This window comes from Dasypus novemcinctus, chromosome 24 (assembly GCF_030445035.2).
Source record: "Dasypus novemcinctus isolate mDasNov1 chromosome 24, mDasNov1.1.hap2, whole genome shotgun sequence".
NCBI lineage: Eukaryota > Metazoa > Chordata > Mammalia > Cingulata > Dasypodidae > Dasypus > Dasypus novemcinctus.
Window position 1 is genome coordinate 27,527,815 of NC_080696.1, and position 20,643 is coordinate 27,548,457.

A 20,643-nucleotide genomic window follows, 5' to 3' on the forward strand; every position below is an offset into this window, starting at 1 on the left:
TTACACTATTACTGTTAACTATGATCTCCAAGTAACAATAGTTGTAATTTTACCATGTATCAACAAATACTGGGGGAAATGGAAAGGAGAAATGAGAATATAAGGCTATGAGTCTCTAAAAAAGAGTCTGGAGGTTGTCAGAAGGAATGCCCTTATGCACAACTGAGCAGAGTCTAAGAGACAGATAAAGTAGATACAACCCCAGGTATTGGTTCTTTTGAGGGATAAAGAGACCCACGGGATCTGTGGTCATGGCAGATGGGGTTCACTGCCATGGCAGATGGCCCTTCTTTGGAGCTGGTGTTTCTACATGATGGAATTGGACTCGGAGGGGATCTCTTCCCACAAGACTTGCATGCTACTTTATTGGAATTGTAGTTGGTGCTGGGGTTTAAGATATATTTAGGGGATTTGAATCTCTGGACTGATAATATGACACCCAGGCCCAGAGCCTCAACATTCAGCTCCTACACTTTGATCTATTGGACTGACCCCACTCAGCTAACATGGAGTTGAAGAAGGTCAACCACCACACCATGGAGCCTAGAGTGTCTACAACTGAAAGCAGGAGGAGTGCATCCAGTATCCATGTGGAATCTAAGCCCCCACTTGACATAGATGTGCAATGGACACAACCAATCCAGTGTCCACAGAGAAAATGTGGAATGGGTGTGGGAAGGGTAGCCATGGTGGCTGCTGGGTTTGGGGAATGGGAGGAAGAGATGAGATGTGGAGGCATTTTTGGGACGTGGAGTTGTCCTGGGTGGGGCTTCATGTACAATTACAGGACATTGGAGATCCCCCCAGGGCCCACTGGATGGAACATGGGAGAGTGTGGGCTATGATGTGGACCATTGACTACGGGGTGCAGTGATGTTCAGAGATGTACTTACTGGGTGCAATGGATGTGTCGTGATGGTGGGGGGGAGTGTTGCGGTAGGGGGAGTGGGGGGTGGGGGCGGTGGGGTTGATTGGGACCTCGTATTTTTTTAATGTAATTTGTAAAAATAAATAATTTTAATAAAAAATAAAAAATTAAAAAAAATACTTAACATTTTTTAAAAGCTGTTCTTTTACTTATACCATGAACCACTATATTTATCTACTACCAAAGTCACTGTTACACAGTCCCTACATTATTCTCTAGCTTCCTTTTAATTGAAATATTACATCCATAGACTATCCCTTTCAGCCAAAATCATTTTTATAAATCAGCAGTGCTAGTTGTACTCACTATAATGTATTACCATTAACTCTATTCATTTCCACATATTTAAAGTAAACCTTATTAAAAATTCTAGCTACATTAATCATAAGTGACCATTCTTAACCCAAATTCAATATTCTAATAACCTGTACTCCAGAGATTACCTCCGTGAGTTTATGCATCATATTAGTTCATATTAGCAAAACCATGCAATATTTGTTCTTTGATGTCTGATTTATTTCATTCAGTATAATGTCCTCAAGGTTTATTCATGTTGTCATATGCATCCTAATTTCATATTCTTCTTAAACCTAAATAGTTTTCCATTTTATATGTATACCACATTTTGTTCATTTATTCATTGGCTAATGGACACTTGGGTTGTTTCCATATTTTATCAATTGTGAATAATGCCACTATGAATATCAGTGTGAAAATGTCACTTCATATCCTTGCTTTCTGTTCCTACTAATGGGGTTGCTGATCATATGGCAGTTCTATATTTAGTTTCTTCAGTAGCTCCAAACTGTCTCCCACAAAGGCTGCACCATTCTACTTTACCACCAACAGTGTAAGAGTGTCCCTATTTTTCCATCTCTTCTCTAGCACTGACAGTTTTCTGTTTTTGTGATAAAAATATGGAATGTGTAATGAATTTGTATATCATCCTTGCACACAGTCCATGCTAATTTTCTCTGTATTGTTCCAAGTTTAGTATATGTGCTGCCAAAGAAAGCATAGCCCGCTGTATTTTAAAGAGTTTTTTTTTAATCTTCCCACCAAGAAACCATATGTACAGATAGTTTCACTAGTTCATTCTACCAAATATTAAAGAACATGTAATACTAATAACACACAAGCTCTTCAGCTCTCATCCTATTATATAAATTAATATAATTTATAGTGGACCTATATATTCCTTCAGCTTTTCTTTATAAATGGTAATATTATTTCTAAATAAAGATAGTTTTATTATTACTATACAATCTGGGTAAGTTTTAATAAGTATGTTTAGCAGGATTTCAAGGTAAGATACATAGATTAAAAATCAATTACAGTCTTCATACTAGTAACAAAATTTCAGAAATTGAATTTTTAAAATTTTATTCTTTTAAATTCCTAAGCAGCATAGCAAGGTACCTGAAACTAAGTTGCTTCAAACAACTATAATTTATTATTGAATATTTTTGGAGGAACAAGTCCAAAATCAATAAGTCGCCAGGGCTATACTTCCTCAGAAACCTGTAAGGGAGATTCTTTCCTAAACTCCTCTTGTTTTTGAGGTGGTTCCTGGTGATCCTTGGTGATCCTTGGCTTGTACGTGCACTACTCCAGATTCTCTCTCCATCATCACATGGATATTTTCCCCCTTTTTATGTGTCTGTGCTTTTATTTCCATCTTCTTTCAAGGATATCATATACTATTAGGACCCAACCTAAACCAGTTTCATCTCATCTTAAGTAATTGCATTATCTATTTTAATTATAACTTTGGACATGAAGAATCAACATAGTGTGGAACTATACAACCATTGGATCCACTATAAGTAGAATTGGTCTAACATTTCTAACAGTTAGTTGCTGCCACTTGGTTCTGACACTCAGGAGCCAATCATTTCTACTGAAATAAAGGGGTCCATTTTTGAAACTGTGGCACATAATCAGTTACTGGTCATATGGAACCTTTCTTCACTTTATCCCTTAAGCTTCTTATTTCAATAACTGCTATCATTACCAAGAGCTAAGTCATCAGAGTTTATGAACTAAATTTTATTTATTACCATGGGAGATAGGGAAAATAGAAAATGTGTCCTGTTCTATAACTGGACAATGCATGCTAAAATGTGCAGCAGTCACAAAAACAAAGGTTCAACATTGTGTGGAAATGTTGAAATGAGAAAAAAATGAAATTTTATTCTATATTAAAGATAAGAAGAAAGGGAAATTAAAAAGAAACAATGCGGGAAACGGACTTGGTCCAGTGGTTAGGGCGTCCATCTACCACATGGGAGGTCAGCAGTTCAAACCCGGGCCTCCTTGACCCGTGTGGAGCTGGCCCATGCGCAGTGCTGATGCGCGCAAGGAGTGCGGCGCCATGCAGGGGTGTCCCCCGCATAGGGGAGCCCCAGGCACAAGGAGTGCACCCAGTAAGGAGAGCCGCCCAGCACAGGCGCGAAAGAAAGTGCACCCTGCCCAGGAATGGCGCCGCCCACACTTCCCGTGCCGCTGGCGACAACAGAAGCGGACAAAGAAACAAGACGCAGCAAATAGACACAGAGAACAGACAACCGGGGGAGGGGGGGGGAATTAAATAAATAAATAAAAATCTTTAAAAAAACAAAAAAACAAAAAACAAAAAAAAACACTCTTACCTTTAAAAATAAATAAATAAACAATGCATCAAGATAGGACAAATAGAAAGCTTAAACAACAAAATAGAAACAAATCCAAACATATAATCACAATCAATATATAATCTTCCATTAAAAGACAATGATTATCAGACGATAAAAACATACAGCAGATTTTTGTTTGTTTATTTGTTTTTGAGGGACTGGGTATTGAACTGAGTGGGAGACCGGCACACAACCACTAAGCCACATCAACTCCCTGGTGTTAGCTTCCTCATATGTTTACTCATTGTGGGAGGTAGGTGCTCAACTGCTTGAGACATATCCACATATCCACTCTCCCCCAGCACTTTATATGTTTAAAAATGAATCTAAACCAGAAAGATTATGAATGGTTGAAGGAAAAGTATAAAAAATTGTTAGGCAAGTATTAAGCAAAAGAAAGCTAGGACATATACTCATGCAAGAAAAAAATACCATCAAAGTTTTAAAAAAACAATAATAATTAGTATTTTGATAAATCAATGAAATTTCAACACACTAGGAATTTATAAGCAATTCTAAACATATGTGTATAGTTTGTAGACATAATGAGGTCCAAGTGTTGCATACAACTCACTTGAATCAGAGATTCTAGTGTGTGCATTCTATTTATGTGAACATAGACAGCTCTGAAAAAAAATCACATTTTATAATGTAATTTATTTTTCTTCAGATTTCAAATATGCATCACATAAACCATTTCATCTGACGAGGCAATTAAATTAATTTTTTTAAAAAATGAAACTACCACACAGTAAACCCTAATGTAAACTAACACTAAAGATATTAGTTGAATTAATAATACAATTGTGTCATCAATTGTATCAAAAGTACCATACAAATTAGTGTTTATAATAAGGAAATTGTGACTGTGGGAGGACAGTTATATAGGAATTCTTTACTATTTGGACAATTTTTCCATAAACCTACACTACCTCAAAATAAAATGAATTATAATAATTTTAAAATGCTATCAAAAAATTAAAAACAAATGGAAAATTCAAAAAGAAAGTAACAATTAAAAAACTCCTGGCTGAACAATGGTTTAAAAAAGATAAAAAAGATAAAATCACATAGAAATCAGCAACAAAAGTAAAACATTCAAAATATGCTTAATATAAAAAACAGAATCCACAAAAGGAAAAATAACTAGAGAGCACATGAATGCTTATCATTACTGCTACTAAATATACAAATTTAAGCAATGAAGTATCATATTTTGCCTACCTAATTGACAATGACTGAAACAGAGTGCTGATTGTAATGCAGGAAAATGGCAGCTTTAATCCACTAGTGCTAAAAAATAAAAACGTCTCCTGACTTCTAGCATGGCAGAAAAATATGTATAGTCAAAGTCATAAAACTGTGTATGTTTTTAATCATGAACTTCTCCAAGAAAGTTAGAGATATTTTCTAAGACATATGTATGTCAATGTTATTCATATATTATTTATAATTTAAAAGCAGAAAACAATAATAAAGATTAAGTGAACATTATACTGCAACTGAAAATCATGCCACAGAAAAATAATCATATATGACTTAAGAGAGAAAACATATTATTGGAACAGTTAATTTTCAATTGATTGTTATTAGTAAATAGAAAAACAGTTAATTTTTATTTTTAAAAATTGACCTTGTATTTAGCAACTTTCCCAATTTCACTTAGTAATTCTAATTTTTTAAATAAAATTAATCAAAAAGGAAATAGAAAAGCTGATATTTTTGCTATTTCTATATACACAGTCATGCTATCTACAAATAAGTACAGGTTTTATCCTTCCTTGATGATTTGTATACCTTTTTTCTTCTTATTTTCCTTCTTGCAATTTCTAATACAATGATGAATGAGTAAGAATAATGGACAGAAAAATAACAATAGCACTAGGATAAGTAAAAATTTAAACAAAGTTAAATTTAAAAGCAGACATCAGAAAGACCATATTAGAAATTCAGTAATTCTTAGATCTGAAAGAGAACAAAAGCACTACTTAATCAGGCTTATGCAAACTTCTGCTTTCAACTAAAATATAATTTGTATCTGGCCAAATATAAGACAAGGACATCTAGATGGGTGGGGCATGCATTGGAGATAGGGTGACTGTTGAAATACCAGGGAGATACCAAAACAGCCAATCTGGAATAACCAACACCCCAGAGAAGAGCAAACTTGCACAGGTGAGACTGATTTTCAATGCTACCTTGCCCTCAAGTGATTTGATGACTCTTGAGCATGAGTCAGCATATGTAGAGACTAAACAGAACAAGAGAACAAGTTAAGGCAAGAATGTAGAATAGTTAAAAAACTCAGACATTACTGGCAGAATGAAAATTTATATAGCCATCAACCTACTTTGGAGAAAAATTGAATAAAATTGCACATACAGTGTTCATATGTCCTAGAAATCCAGCCTTAGATATACATCCAAAAGAAATGTATATGCATTTCAACAAAAGAGATTGATGGCAAAAGTCAGGAAAGCAGTTAATTACCTCTGGTAAATGGAGGAAGAAATTCAGTAGCAATGTAATGTAAAGTTGTGATTCATTAGTAATCATGCTAATGTTCCATGTCTTAGCCTGGATGATAGTGACATGAACATATTCACTTTGTGAAAATTCTCTCAGGGTAACTCATTTCCAGCAGTTTTCTATTTGTGAACTTGATTTCAATAAAAACTCTCCTAAATAAAATTAGTTGAACATTTATTAAACTAATGGATTATTGGAGGAATATTTATTAAATTAAAAGCCTACATTTGAAAAAAAAAAAAAGAGGCTCAAATTAATGAGATAAGCATCCAAACTTGGAAGCTAGAAAAATATCTGTAGAATACACAAACAGAAACAGAAGATAAATAATGTAAGAAATGATTAACAAAATAGAAAATAGAAAAGAAAAATTTAATATAAAATCATTACAGTAACATTTGACAGATTCTTAACACTTCAGGACCGATATGCATTTACCAAGAATACATACTTCTTCCATAGAGATTTGCATATTATAGGACAAAATGTATCAAAACACATCTTAAAAGTAATAAAAATCTATGATATATGTTTTAAACAGAGGAAAATCGCAAGAAATTTTTATACTGATAGTTTTCTTAAAAAAAATTTTTTTAAGAAAACTTAGAACAACATGGTAAATGTTGAGAAGTTATTAACATTTCACACTCAAAATCAGGAACAAGTCAAGTACCATTTCTATTCATTAGTTTTGGAGGTTCTGGGCAACATATGCTAAGCAGTAGAGACAAAATGTATAAGATTTAGAAAGGAAAAAATCAAGCTGTTATTTGCAGTTGATGTGAATGTCTACGTGAAAAAAGAAGCTGCAGCTATATATAAGAATTATTAAATGACTATTTGAAGTTTTTAGATATAGAACTAATATCCAAAATTCAACTTCCTTTCTATGTACTAGTTGTCATCAGAAAATATATTTGGGTAAATACAATTTATTATTATATAAGATAACAAAGAGGAAATCCCATAAAATATATGCAAAATTGCTTACATTTTTTGAAAGTCATTATAGAAGACCTTAGAAAATGGGGAGGTATTGTACCTTTATCTTAGATAGGGAGAAATATTATATAAAGGTCATTTGCTGTTATATATCCTGTTAATATTGTGAAGGAATCCATCAATAAAACTGAAAATAGCCATAAAGAAAAAAGGAAATTTTATTGCATTCATATTAGGAATTTTATTTATTAAAAATCCATCATAAAGAGAAGGAAAAAATCCCTAAACAGGGAACTAAATTTTTCTTGGGTAAGATAGTGTGCATTAAGATAATAATATACCAGGTAAGATGTTGTAACACTAAATAAAAAACAATAGGATAATATATATATATAATTATTAAAATGTACACAGTTTATATATGTGAAAACAAAAATCAAATATAAGATTATTCTAAAATGTTCAACGTAATTATCATCGGAAACAGGAAAGCAACTAATTTTTGTTTTTCTGTCTTTTAGAAGTTTTATTGACGCATGAGATCTGATAAAGTAGTTTGAAAAGATGTATATACAGTATGAACCCTATTTTGTTTTATTGATATATATATATCATATACATTTAAAGTGTTTATCTCTATCTTTAGGGTTAGTACATTAAATATTTTAAACATGGGTTTTTTTAAGAATTCAGAACAGAAAGACATTAGAATTTTTTCACTTTGGGGAAATATAAACTCCCTGAAATCCATGTCTTTCCTGTTTGAGGATTAAGTCTAGAAAGATCCAGAAGGAGGGGCCCTGGTATGTGGACAAGGACAGAAAAATAGCAACTCAGAAGGGATCCCCGTGAAGAATTCTTTGTAAAGAGGAAAAGTGACTGTGACAACACAGCCTAAACTAATGACAGTGCCTAGAAGAAAAATATAATTATATATAAAAAATGTCTTCCTTATTATGATTGTAGTGAGGAGACTGGGATAGAAAAAAAAGAGTTTTCAAGTTAAATTTTGGAAGCAAATTAAATCTCATATCCTGGGTTGCTTTGATGACTTGGATTATTGTTTTAGATTTATCTTAAATATCATTCAACCTTTTGAATAATTAAATATAATATATAAAGAAAAGTGAACAAAAAGATTTATAACTAAAATATCCCTGTAACCTTCACATTAATCAAGAAGTAGAGCATTTCTTTTATCCAAAGCCAGTGTATGAACATTATTGATTTTAATTTTCCCCTTCGCCTAGAATAAGCTATTCCTCTGCCTCTTATTGGTAAGCTCTTTCTTGCCTGGCATTCTTAGACAGTGTTGCATCATGGACTTTCCTAGTGTCCATCTCACTGGCTGCCTTGAAAATTGAATAAAAACTCTAAGTATATGGAACACAGTGCACGTTTGCTATTACTTATTCTGCTCATATTGGAAGTCAAGGTCAACTTTGGATGCAGATGTGGAAGAAGAAAAACATGACAGAGTGATGTGTGGAAATGATAAGGAGTTGGAGAGAATTTAAAATGTGTTCAACTGTATTTTTTTTCCCCAAATTTTGTTGATGGGAGTTTTGTGATCCATGTAGTGTTAGACTAAGTTTCCAATTTTTAATTTTCTAAGATTCTAAGCTTTATTATTTTTTCAGGAAATCTATTAAAATGATACTTAGAAGTAAACAAAACCCTTTCAAATGCTTTCATAGAATTCAATTTAAGTCATGTTTTGAGGAGAGATAAAAATTATCTAACATCATTGCCAAAGCAAATGTTTTCTCCTAGATCAGTTTAAAGACATTATGGTAAAGAAGAGCACCTCAAAGCAAAAGACTCACAAATTTGTTTTCATAACACAACTATGCATAAAGAGCAAAAGTATTCTATCATGTGAGCCAGGAGGAATGTCTAAGATGACTAAATCACATGCACCTGGGCTAATTGTGCATCACATACTCTTTATAAATTAGATTTACTTTAGCAATGCAAAGGTTCTGATTCCTTGGAAGTAAAGGAAATCCACTTACTGAGTTCAATATTTGGGAACAGATTTCCGAACTGTGGGACAGCAAGCCTCCCTAGGCACGGCCAGCCCGGGCGGAAGGCATACGCGTAGCCTGGAGCCAGGGGTCAGGGTGGCTGGCACGGGCGCAAGCCCTCAGCCTGCCCAGGCCTACTACAGGGCGGCTGGAATGGGCGGCCGCGTCCTCAGCCGGCACGGGCGTGACGCCCTCAAGCCCGTCCAAGCACCAGCAGAGGCTGCGCCCATAATCTCCCGCCTAAACGCAACATCTGGTGGGCCCCTGCCACTCCACCCTTCTTTCTCCCCTCCCTCTCCCGCTCCCTTCCCCCCCCCCCCCCCCATGCAACTGCCTTGTTCTCTATTTCCCGCCACAGCCTAAGAAGCTCAAGCCCCAGCAACAGCAATAGCCAATCCCCTGCCGCCACCTCTCCCACCTCAGGTACCAGCCTTCTCCCCTAGCAAATACACCCCCGTCCCCCCGCTGCGCAAACGCCTACTCCTCCCAGCACCCCTCCCATCCTTGCAGTTCCGTGTTGTCCCACAGCCAATCCTTGCCGCGGGTCTCCCCAGCACGCCTTATAGGGCATCCCAGCAAGAGCTCCCCCCGGCCTGCGCGATAGCCCTATATAACCTCTGTACATCCCGGAATAAAGGGCTCTGTTACAGCTCCGCAAGGGTGTCACGTCTCCTTCGTCCCCGCAGCCCCCCACACCTTGCACGCCTCCGCGGGAGACTAGGCCAAGTCTCCCGCCTCGCCCTCGCCTCCGGGAAGAGTCCCTGGCCCACGGCCGCCCGTCCCTCGGCCAGGCTCAGACCGCCGCTGCCGCACGAACAACATGTAAAAAAAAAATTTCCCTATAATAAAAGAAATATAATCTTAGAGCTTATATTTAACACAATATTTTGTTTAGTTGTGTGCCTGGTCACCTCTAAGAATAATTTTAGGCATGCAAATACAGTTTGAGATTTGACTTGTTTTGTATGCAAATTATTGCACTATATTTGAAGTATTTGAGATTATTTGAGTGTATTTTTGGGAACACTGAGTGACAAGTGCCAGCTGTTTCTATAACTGTACAAGTTTTTCTTCTAAGAAATGTAGGAAGATTAGAAAGTACATATTATTAATAGTGACAATGGTGAAGGAAATATGAATTCAAGAAGTTGAAATAATTTTAGCAGCAGGAGAATGACAAGCATTTCTCTGAGGAAAAAGAGAAAAGACAGAGAAAAAAATCATAAGAATGGGCCCACAAAAATTGAAGTGGAACCTGAAGATCTTGTGAGGTAAGTGATGTCTACCCCCATCCCATAGTCTCCTGAATGTGTGATGTATGCTGAATTTATTTTTTGCCTCGACTGTAAATATAACATAGCTAAAACAGTTTAAATTCAGTGCAGGCATAATTTCTGATTTTTGTAGTTATTTGATTTGATATTAAAAGAATACTTTTTTTTAATGACAGAAGTTGTAAGCTTATAAAGCAATCATGCACATGTGCAGAATTCCCAAACAATACCCCTCTATCAATACACCACCCTGCGGTGGAACATTTTGTTACAGATAAGATAAGATCATCTTATTACCACATCCGTAATGTATATTTGGCTCACATTTTCCATACTGCCTCATTATCAACACAGTACATCTTTGGCATAGATGAAAAATTATTATATTATTACTGCTAACCACAGTCCATAGGTCACTCCAGTTGTATTTTTCCCATGCTTCTCCATGTTTCCAACACCCTGCAGTAGTGATGTACATTTTGTCTAGCTCACAAAGGACATACTTGCATCTGTACTATCAACCACAATTCTCATGCATCTCTTGATTTACGATAATAGGGTGGGTTGAGGGAAAAATACACCAAATGTAAGATAAGGACTATAATTACTAGTAAGGTTTTGATAATAGTCTGTCATAATTTGTAACAAACATCACATGACAATGCAAGGTGTTGGTGGAGGACTGATATATGGGACCCCGGTATGATGTTATGTATGTTTGCTTTGTAAGTTCACAAATTTTACTATACAACTGTTTATGTATGTTCATACATAAATGATATGAAGATAATTATAGGGTGGGTTGGGGGAAAAATACTTTGGTTAGTAGTAATATTTTGACAATGCTCTTAAATTTTAGTTAAAAAGATTTAACAGCAATGCAAGATATTGGTGGTAGGCTGAGGTACAAGAGACCTGTATGATATATGTTTGTTTTGTAAGTTCACAGCTATTACTATACACTTGTTGTTTATGTATGCTAATGTATGAGTAGTATACTTCAATAAATTAATTTAAAAAACAACAACATATATTCAAAAAGTTGCTCATTTATTATTTAAGTGGGTATTTTAAACAAAGAAACAGAACTGCCAGTGACAGGGAAATGATGCTTAGTGGGGAAGGAAATTCAGATAAGAAGAGAAAATTTTTAGGACTTTCTGTAATAAGTCAAAGAAATTTCAATTAAGAAAAAGTGATTCACATATTACAAAAGTATTTCCAAAACCCCAAGCAAAAGAATAAAAAAAATCACCCTGCAATATTGACTACACTGATTATCCTCAAATACTGACAAATTTATCTGAAGACTCCAAATAGGTGATTAAATATCAAAATGAAGTCTCTCAAATTGAAATTTGTATTTACCTTATTTATTTCTAATGATTTTATTGCCTGGTGTTCTTGACTGTAATGATCATGATGGTGGTAATTATTTCAGTTATTATTTTATTTATCTACTGCTTTAAAGCATTAAAATTTATTTCTTTTATTCATTCAACAATATGTACTGAGTTGGTTATATGACTGGTAGCATATATTTTACAAAGAGAGCAGAGATAAAAAAACTGGAATAATTATTGACTAAGACCTTAAAATGTAGTAGGTGATAGTAGCATATATTTTACTTTCTTTATTTCTCAAAACAGCTCTTTTTTGAGATAATTACCCCAATGTACTCATTAGCAATATGAGGATCTGAGAAAATATATCATATGCTAAAAAACATACAGATGAAGAAAAGCTAGAATTCAAAATTAAATTTGTGTAAGTATTTACCGATATTTCAAGTAAGAAGGTCACTATGCCATTGAGGAGTTTGAGATCATTCAAATTAAGCAATTATAGAATTTTCTATGGCATAGATTAATGAATGAAAGATTTTAGTCAGTGAGAAGTTGTTTCATTAATAAAAATTTCAGATATTTATTATATATCAGATATATATTATATAAGTGTGTGTCAGGAACCATGCCAAGTGTGGTATAAATGTTAGGTACAAATTTTTTTTTAAATTTTGACTCTAGTTCTTATTAGCTGTATGGCCATGAGCTAATTACTTAATCTATATATGCCTCAGTTTGCTCTTCTATAATATAGATTTACTAATATTTTCTCCTTAGGGGTAGAATAAAAAGGTTAATACCTATAAGGTGTTTAGAAGTATGTTAAACACATGGAATTGCTCAAAATTGTACGTTAATGTCAGATATTAGATCTATTGATATTTAGTTTAATTAGTAAAAAATTTACCAATGTTATATCCATGTGCATAGCAAAGTCAGAATATAAACCTAAGAAGTTTCATATCATTGTGTTTATGGATTACAGAAAACTTTATTTTTAAAATGGCTTATAGCCCAACAGTCATGTGATATCTTAATTGAAGAGTATCATATAAATTCTGGAAAGTCAATCCAAAATTTTGCTGATGGCAAACCAAAGAGCAGTTACAAGTTCCTAGAGTGAGAAGAAAGCTGGACTAGAGGAAGATTCATGATCCCTCTTTACAAATATATTTAAAATATATTAAATTAATAATAAACTTTATTTTTAAAGAGGTTTAGATTACAGAAAAGTTACATTGCAATTATGAGCAATTCCTACATACCCACCTCTCTCCCACATCATCCCCTAATTTTTAAAATGTAGTAGTACAGTTTATTATGATGTATCTGTAAAATCTACTCATTAAAAAATGCACATTTAAAAAAAGTCCACTTGTAAGGACTAACCTACCTAAAGTAATAATCTAAAAATTAAAACCATCATTGTGACATTTATTGGTACTTTACACATCTAACAAATTCGGAAGGAGGCAACTACTACTGTTATAACTTGTTTAAAGCCAAAAACTTAAGCACAAATCAGAATTAAGAGAAACTTCAGAATGTTCACATTTGCGTGCATTTTTGCCTGAACTTCCAAAGATCCCACCTATAGCAAAAACAAAACTTTGTATCAAAATGAATATTAAAAATGTTTAAGTATTGTGACAAACTTACTCTACAGAAGCAAGAAAAAACAGTGTGAATAGTAACAGCAATATATTTCCAGGAGAGAAATCAATCACTTATTTCCTTTATCATAAAACAGAAGTCAATAATACTGACCATATAATTTACTATTCAAGAATTGGCTTTACAAGCTGTGTCTATAAAATGTATCCATCCATATATTTGGATTAAATTAAATATATACATCAGAAATATCTTACTCAGACTTCTAATCTTAAGTAAAACCTTAACTTGTCAAAGCATGGTCCAAACACTATACAATACTGCTACCATTTAGATTTATATGCTTCATCTGAAAAACTTATCTTACAAGCAGGAGTTCTGCCTGTTTTTCCAGAATAAATGTCCCTGTGTCTAAAACTTTAAATGGTAATCAAAATAGAAATATTCAACTAATTCATGCTATGCATTTTCCTTCATCAGGCTTTGATAGAAACAGAGTCATGTGATATTGGAGCACCATCTTCCTTCTCAGTACCAGAAGCAGACACAATAACCATTGTTTTATTTGTTGAAGCTGTCTTCTGTTTCTCAGCAATAGCTGCACAAACAGCTACAATCTCATCACTTTCAAAGTCATAATCAGGAATTGAGTTTGGTGTAAAATCTGTTACTTCTGCTGATGAGTCCTTCTTTTTAATCCTTTCTGATTCTCCTGGATTGTTCTTGCCCAAGAAAGGTCTTCTTTCTACATTTCAGGGTTCATTGGATAACCGTGGAGGGTTACTTGTAAATAGGCATGATTCTTTTTTTCCTAATTCATTGTTCTTACAGTAGAACTATCTGTGGTTGTTATAGCATTGCTTATGTTTGAGAGCATAAGGTTCAGTGCTTTTTTATTTTCTAATTTAAAAGATTTTTTAAAATTGTATAATTAAATAATGTCAATGGTTTAACCTAAGAGTCACTGTTTGTATATGTAATTCCACAAACTTATTTCCAGTTTTTATTCTGTCACTGTATACACTATATAACATTGCCTTTTAGTCATATTCAGATCTATAGTTCAGTGCCATTAATTGTGTTCACAATGTTGTGCTACCATCACGACCAACCATTATCAATATATTTATTGGTGTAAATATATTTCAGTGATTTTATATATTATAGGTATAATTTTTTATGCTTTCTAAGTTGGTTTCATATGGAGGAGAAAGGAAGAGAGCACCTTTGTAGTTTACATTTAAGTTTTAGTCACATTTTTACAGACTTAGAGAATCTATGTTAGTTTATTATCAACTTTTCATCTATGTATCAAAAGAAGAATGCCTGAAATTGTGCAAAGCCAATAATTATGACTATTATATGCTTTTACATGTAATGATTAGGTAATTATGAAACTATGGGTTTTAACATTAAAGTTTTGGTTACTTCTGTTCTACATTTTTATGAATTGGGGTTTTAGACTTAGAATAATCTCATGCCCAGTTCTAGCTTGCTAAGCACTACTTGGGTATTCTGCATATGCTTAAACCAGAAAAGTCTCAACTAATTTTTATTTCTCTAATGTACAGTTATTCTTGTATGAACACCAAAAAAGAACATAATAACATATCCATTTATAAAATATTTTATTCTCCTCAAAGGTCTCCCCTACCTAATGTTAAATTTGAAACTAAGAAGTCACTCAATGATTTTAAGTATTTATGTCTCCATATTTTAGAAGTAAATGTTGTTTGAAGGAAATGGGAACTTACAGTGTTCACACCTGAAATCAATGACTGTGTCAAGAAGATAAAGTAGGAATATTCTCCAGCTAAAATCAAGGTCTCAGAAAATAGGTGGCAGTTTATTCATGGTGAATAATTAGTTTATGGGGAAAATGAAATTAACATAATAAAAGCATAATCTTTGGCCCTGGGAAAGTAAAGTTTCATATACTTATCAAGTTGGTTAAAATGGGAGAATACATTAAATTAGATATTAATTATGTATCAGTAAATGCAGAAAGAATGTTTATTTTTCTTTTCCTCAGTACTCTAGTAAACTTAAGTATTTCAGTGACCAAACAAAAAATCAGAATAAAACTGCCTTATGTGCATTCTTAACTTTATTCTGTGGTTTACTTAAATATATTATTTCCACTGAAAGACCTGAATAAAGAAACATACATCTGTTATAAAGTGTTGAAATCTTACTGTCACAAACAACTAAAAAAGGTCAATGAGTTGAGCAATAAAAAATTAGTCAAATCAACTGTATTGGATTAGTCAAATCAATTGCACTAATTAATTCTTCATTAATGTGAAGAACAAACACAGTACTCTGAAAGATTTATGGAAATCATCATGACATTAATCAGAAAACATACTTTTATTGAAGATCAAAATTTTGAAAATGGGATCATATCAAAATAAAATTTAATAATATATGTACTATCATAACTATTCTCCATAAATATTTCTGATATTGTCTTATGCATTGCATCTTTTCAGGTGACTGTTATGTATTTTTTTGGCAGTGGATCATGGAAAAGAGGAATAATGTCACTTTCCCTGAACAAGCACATAGAAATATTGTTTTGTGTTATTTTTATTTTGTTACATTGTTATTTGGATGGGAAACTTGGTTATTATGATTTCTATTTCATGAAGTCAGTTAAGTGAGTAGTCCATGTATTTCTTCCTTAATTACCTTTCATTCTGCTACCTCTGCTACGCATCCACAGCGACACCCAAACTAATGACTGACTTACTAGCAGAAAGGAAGACCATTTTGAACTCTAACTGCATGATACAGCTGTTTAACATTCACTTCCTTGGAGGCACTGAGCTCAATATCCTCATAGGGATGGCCTATCTGCTACAAGACCATCTGCAAGCCCCTATCATACACCATCATCATGAGCAGGTGAAGGTGCAATGTGATCATCATAGCTTGTTATCCTGGGGAATTGGTCAGTTTCTTCTCACTGTCTTCTTACCTTTCTGTGGTCCCAATGAGGTAGATCACTACTTCTGTGATGTGTATCCTTTGCTGAAACTGACCTGCACTGATACATATATAATTGGGCTTTTGGTAATTGTGAATTCAGGTCTGATTGCTTTAGTGTCTCTTGTAATTGTGATGAATCTTATTTCCTGATATACCTTCAGGGCTTACATTGCAGAAAGTCATAGCAAACCCCTTTCTGCTTGTGGTTCTCACATTACAGTTGTGGTGCTATTCATTGTGTGTGTGTTCTTCATTTACATTAGACCACACATAACTTTTCCAGAAGATAAAATGCTTGCTCTTCTCTATACCATCATTGTCTCCATGTTCAATCCTCTAATTTACATGCTTAGAAATTTGGAAATGAAGAATGCCTTGAGAAATGTGTGGTGCCATTGATGATTTTCTGGAGAGAAGTAACTTTTGAAAGACATTTTGGGTTTTCGTTTTAGGCTTTGTGAAATAGCTGTTTATTCAACTCTGAGCCCTAAAATTATCTGGGATGATATATAAAGTGTTGTCATCAGTATTTTCCAGATTTTATTCTTGGTTAATTTTAATTTATTTTCTCTTGTTTGTTGCTTCTACCTATTCCTCATATACCTATCTCAAGTAATGTTCATCATCCTTTAACATTTTATTTTTACAGGATAAGGAAATCATTTCTCTCTCTTCTTGGAGGCTTCCAGGCAAAAACTAAGAGTAGAGGAGAAATGTAGTTTTTAGTCACCTAGTTTCAGTATCACAGAACAGAGATTAAAAGTATGTATCTTTTAAATGAGTCCAAAAATAAGTAAATAGAACTTTTAACCCCTTTGGTTACTCAGCATCTGTTAACACTCCTCTATATTTACTGAAACTCCATAACAAAACAATAACTTCCTTCTCTTGCCACTGAACAAGATGAATCTACAAAGATTATTATCCTGTAAAGAGAAACACAACATCCCCGTTTGTAGACATATGTGGATATTGTTAATCAAAATGTAACTTTCTCATTCAGTTTGGTTAAAATTTCACTTTAATAGTCATCAACATCAAGAAAAATTAACTATCCCCAACATGCTTTCTATGAAATAATAATAAAGGAAAATTTAATTTAGTTCATTTATATATACATACACTCTGTTTTGGAAAGTAGTTACAACAGGCAAAGAAAAATTCACTACCTTAGAATAAAAGAAATGCTTTTTTCTGAATTTATAATTTAGCCAATATGTAATCATGTGTAACTTCTGCACCCATAGGAGTAATTTTAGGGATGCAAAGACAGGTTGTGATTTTACTCAATTGTATATGCATATTATTCTACTTGCCTTCACACTTTTCCTCTGAGTATATGACCTCCCTTTTTTTGTAGAAATTCTGGTTGAAAGACAGGTGCCAATTTGCTCTCTATTTCTACAAGGTTTTCAAACTATAAATGGTAGATGGAATTAGAAAATGCCTATTTTTCTTAGGACTAATTGTTAAGGAAAAATGCATTGAAGAAGCTAAAAGATATATGGTGAAAATTAAGAGAAAAATCAGCATTTTGTTGGAAAAACAGAAAACACTGAAATGGAAAGAATAGGGATGGGAACAGAATAATTAAAGCTGAAGCACAAGCATCTGCCTGGTGGATTATCTCCTTCCTTTCCATATCCTGCCTTCCTGTGTGAAAAATTCTGAATTTATTTTTTACTCCATTGTAAAGGTAACTGTTGTTAAACAGTTAAAGTAAAAACAGACATTGCCTCTGAATTTTATAGAATCATTTGTTATGAGATATAGATAGTCATAAAAAATTAAAGAGTTGTCCATTGATGATGTGATGTGATATTCTTAAAAGACAGTAAGTGGTCAGTAATAGGGAAATGATGCTTAGGTGGGAAGGGAATTTCAGAGAAGAAGATAAGATTACTAGGAGTTTTGGTAGAAAGTCCATGAAGTATTGTGTATAACTGGCTCACATGCTAGCAAAATAGAGAATAGACCCAAATCAAAAGAATCTCTCTGCATCATAGACAACTTTGATTATATGTAATTTATAAACAATAAACATAACCAAAGACTCCATATAGGTCACAAAATATCAAATGAAAATCTCTCAAAACTGGAATCTGCATTTATTTTATCTCTAATCACTCCAACTGCTTTTCTTGACTGTAATGATTATGATGGTAATACTTTCAGTTATCCAATATTATATTTGTACAACATTTTAAACCAAGAAAATTTATTTATTTTGTTCATTCTACAATTCTTTATTGTACTGGTTAAATGAGTTGCAGCATTATCATTGTCAATGAAGAGATCATAGGTAAAATAAATAGAAATATATATTTGTGAGCCCCTACAATGCATTGTGTAACCGTTTTCTCTATTTTATCTAGTTTAATTCTCATTAATATCCTGGGGACTATATTTTTATCCCCATTTTACTCATGAACAATTCGATGATCTGAGGGAATATATTACATGCCAATAAAGATACAAAGGGGAGAACCAGCAAGATGGAGGAGGATTAAGTAGCTCCTAGAGTCAGCTCCTGCTACAGGACTGTTAGTAAACACCTAGAGCTATCTGGAGCAAGATGAAGCAAGCACCTGTTTGGGGGCTCCAAGAGGTGAGAAGGGTATCCTGAAACATTCTTGAAGGAATGGAAGGAGGAGACTGCCCATCTGCAGGGAAGACTCAGAAATAGAGCTCTTCACTCCATGGAGGCCAGTGCCCATCCTCCACTGGAGGCACAAGCCACCTTGGAAGCTCTTCTGTGGCTGGAATTGAAAGCTCCACTTCCCCAAAATGAGGGAAGAAGAGATGGTTGGGAACAAATTTCAGCTACTGATGAGTAAATTCAGTGGGCTAAAGTATAATCCTGAGAACAGCTAAAAATTGATCCTGTCCAAGTCAGAAAGAGGCTGGTTAACTGCCATCTTAACTCCACACCTGGCATGAGGGGAAACTGGGTGGACTGAAAATCACAATCCTGGTGGGGACCAGCTTCTTTCCATCTAGATCAGATTGCAGGTCTAACCTAGGCTCCAATGCTGCCTCCAGCATGGAGGAGGCTGCAGGTACCTGCACCAACCTCTCTGGGAAATTACCGGCCAAGCCATGGAGGCTGGTGATTACTCTATTCAGGCAGAATGACCCAACCCAGGACCTATTCTGTGGCTAGAATTGGAAGCTCCATTTCCCAAAAACTGGGGAGGAGGAGACAGTTGGCTGCAGATTTTGGCTACTGATTGGTAGACTCAGCTGACTAAGATATAACCCTGGAAACAGCTGGGGTATGAATCTGCCCAAGTTGGAAAGAGACCATTGGCTGCCATTTTTACTCTGCCCCAGCCTGAGGAGAAGCCAGGTGGCCCAAAAATCACAGTGACCATAGGAATTGGTTTCTTTCAATCAGATTGGCCTTCAGACATAACCTAGGCTTCAGTCCTGCCTCTGGCATGGAGGAGGCTGGCAGGCCTTGCACCAGCCCAACCAGGTAACTTCAGGTAAAAGCAAGTAAAAGTCAGGTAACTGGCTGGCAAGGACTGAAAACTGGAAGTCTACCAGGGCAACTAGATGACCTGCACTGAATAAATTACTGCTCACACCTGCAGTTCCATCTCACCCAAGGCAGTAGAGAAAGGGGAATGAAGCTTGATCAGTCTCTCTGGGCAGCTATTATCTAGGACTTCATGATTTGGATTATTCCACACAGCTGTGACTCTGTCCCTACCCCTGGCAAAGGTTAAAGTTGGAAAAAGCTTCATTGTTCCCTTGTAGAATGAGGGCAGCTTGAGCCTCCATAGTTTACAGCACCAACTAAGTGCTTGGCTCTTACTGCACAACCACCAAGGGAGAAAAGGAAGGAAGTCCTAAACTAAAGAGAAAAATTGCACCTAGAATGAGAATAAATACTCTAGTAAACCAGATGCCAAGACACCAACAAAAAATTACAATCCACATGAAGAAACAGAAAGCTATGGCCCAGTTAAAAGAACAAGATAAGTCTCCAGATGACATAAGGGAGGTGAGATAACTAATCATAGATTTTCAAACAAATCTCCTTAATAAATTCAATGAGAGGGCTAAGGAAATTAAGGATATTAAAAGACACTGGATGAGCACAAAGAATGTGAAAGCATGCATAGAAAAATAGCAGATCTTATGGGAATGAAAGGTGCAATAAATGAAATTTAAAAAACATTGGAATCATATAGCAGATTTCAGGAGGGAGAATAGAGGATTGGTGAGCTTGAAGAAATGTCCTCTGAAAGTGAACATACAAAAAAACAGATGAAGAAAAGAAAGGAAAAAAAAGAAAAAATTGTCAGGGAA

General features: G+C 34.5%; 1 non-coding gene across 1 annotated transcript; it reads right to left on the reverse strand.

The window, feature by feature from the left end:
- Nucleotides 1-1,839: 1,839 nt before the first annotated feature.
- Nucleotides 1,840-1,946, reverse strand: LOC111759040 (U6 spliceosomal RNA). Its single transcript, XR_002793137.1, has one exon. It is a non-coding gene; the product is annotated as a U6 spliceosomal RNA (small nuclear RNA).
- Nucleotides 1,947-20,643: the final 18,697 nt, after the last annotated feature.